Source organism: Panthera uncia, assembly GCF_023721935.1.
Source record: "Panthera uncia isolate 11264 chromosome C1 unlocalized genomic scaffold, Puncia_PCG_1.0 HiC_scaffold_4, whole genome shotgun sequence".
Classification (NCBI taxonomy): Eukaryota; Metazoa; Chordata; class Mammalia; order Carnivora; family Felidae; genus Panthera; species Panthera uncia.
The window spans coordinates 3,553,515-3,556,184 of NW_026057585.1; the positions used below are offsets into that span (position 1 = coordinate 3,553,515).

The 2,670-nt window shown below is 39.3% G+C and overlaps 1 pseudogene; it reads right to left on the bottom strand.

The window, feature by feature from the left end:
* Positions 1-615: 615 nt before the first annotated feature.
* LOC125913337 (olfactory receptor 5V1-like) lies at positions 616-1,537 on the bottom strand (annotated as a pseudogene).
* Positions 1,538-2,670: the final 1,133 nt, after the last annotated feature.

Here is a 2,670-nt window from a genome sequence, read left to right on the forward strand (position 1 = left end):
GGACATTTATAAATGCTTGTGGACTGACCATTTGGGAATAACCATGTAATCTCTCTCTGAGTGGCTGTTTTGAGATACCTCAGAGTACAAACAGAATTCAAGGGCAACAGCTTCAATAGAAACTGTTAGAAATGAAAACAATTAATTCTCTCATGTATTCATTAAAGTTATGGTAATCATCTTTTCCCAGCATACAATGAGAAGATTGGTTCTTATCTCTTTTGGGACATGTGCAAGTGAATTTCAGTACTAGATTTTTGTTAGGAATTGTGGGTATTGAATACTGGAGATATGCTAACAGTGAATTTCAGGTGGTCTTATCATATACACATAAAAATGGGTAACTATGTGTGGAGATGTGTTAACTAGCTTGACTATAGTAACTATTTCACTATGTATATGTCTATCAAATTATCATCTTGTACACCTTAAATACATATAATTTTTAAATGGTTTAAAAATTAATAAACACGGTATTTTAATAAAATAACTAAAAGGTTATACAAGTAAAAGTTATCAACAGGAAAAAAAGAAAGATGAAAGAAAGAAAGAAAGAAAGAAAGAAAGAAAGAAAGAAAAAGGACTCTGCAGATGAAAAATGTTAATCTGATATTACTACAGAATATTACTATTACTACAGAATCTACCTTCTCCAGCCAGCTTCCTCAGGGCACCCTTGACCTCCTTGTTTCATAGGCTGTAGATGATGGAGTTCAACAAGGGGATTACAACACAGAAAAGCACAGAGACCAGGGTGTCCATATCTGGGCTGTAGCCTACCTTGGGCTGTCATAGTTGAAGTCAGCTATCCCAAAGAAGACTACCACCACAGTGAAGTGGGATGCACAGATAGAGAAGGCCTTGTTTTTGTCCTCAAGGAATCCTAAAGATGGCAGAGATAAGTATGTAAGACATTGCAGTAAACAGGCAAGGACTCAAGCCAGTGGTGGTGCTGGCAACATGATGGAGCACAAACTCATCGAGAGAAGTGTCTGAGAAGAGCTCCAGGAGCAGTGGGATATCACAGAGAAAGCAGCTGATCTGGTTGAACCCACACAGAATGAATGTGACTGCCAGCACTGAGTATGTCACAGAATTCTCTAGTCCACCCAGCCAAGCTCCAGTCAACCAATGCACACAGACTGTTAGATCATGAGAAACAGATAGTGCAGAAGGTAGCAAATGGCTACATCGTGTTCATAAGTCATAGCAGCCACAAGATTTCCCCAGCACAGGTCACAGGAACATCTGGGAAAGGTAGCACTCATACAACATGGTCTTCTTCTCCTGGAATAAGTTCACTAGCGTGACCAGAATGGTGATGGACAAGTAGCAGATGTCCAAGAAACTCAAGTTGCTAAGAATACAGTGGAATGTGGAGGAAATGACTGATTTTGATCACGGTGAATGTGAAAGCATTTCCCAGAAGAGTCATCAGATGAATGATCAAGAAGATCAAGACAAATAGCCCTTGTAATTCAGGATGGTTGGGATATCCTGGAATGATAATTACAGTGACCACAGTTTGATTTTCCATTTCTTTCAGTTCTTACTCAATTGAAATGAAAATTAGGAAAGAAATCAAAAAGACAATGAAATACAATGACAAACATTGGAAGAGCTAACTAACTTTTGAAAAAAGTGTTTATTTTTTTATTGAGGGAGAGAAAGAGTGAGAGGCAGAGAGAGGCAGGCTCTGTGCTGCAGTGGAGCCCTATTTAGGGCTCGATCCCATGACCAATGAGATAATGACCTGAGCTGAAATCAAGAGTTGGACACTCAACTGACTGAGCCACCCAGGTACCCCAAAGCTAATAACTTTTACTCATCCTTTGTTTGGTGGATGAGATTGCATCTCTTCTAGATAGTGTAGTTCAATACTCTGACACTGAAATATTTGCATTCCCCCTCTCTGCTGTGATCTTTTGCCCTGTGTTTACTTGTCATGCCAATCACTAGAAACTATTAGCCTGTTAGGCTCCTTACCAGTCTGTAGGTCCATTATCTCTCTCTTTAATTTATATGTATCCTGTAAAACTTTTGTTAAAAGGAAGGAAGGAAGGAAGAAAGGGAGGGAGGGAGGGAGGGAGGAAGGAAGGAAAGAAGAAAGGAGGGAAGGAAGGAAGGGAGGAAGGAAAGAAGGAAGGAAGGAAATTCAGTCTTCAGCACTCACATTGAAAAACAACAGCTGATGAGTTAAATTAGAACCCAAATACTTTTCCTCCCAACCTCCCTCTTTCCTGGAAAGTAGCTGCAATAACAAATTCTAACTTACTACATGTGAAATAGTCTCCATGACCTTTGCCTCCCAGTGTAACTCACATGGATACATTATATTATGTGGCAGAAAGGATTTGTAGATATGATTAAGGTTGTTAGTCACATGACTTTAATATATGGAGATTTTTCAGGTGGGCCTAATCTAACCACACAAACCCTTAAAAGCAGAGCAGAAAATGAAGTCAGAAATTCAAATCACAAATAGGATTCCAGGTGTCATCAGTGGCTTGAAGATGAAGTGGGGAACATGCTAAGGAAGAGGTAACATTGGTCCTCAAATCACAAGAAACTAAATTTTGCTAATAACTTGAATAAACATGGAAGGGGAATCTTCCCCGAAATCTCTAAATAAGAACCCAGCTCAGCTGACACCTTGATTTCAGCTTGAGT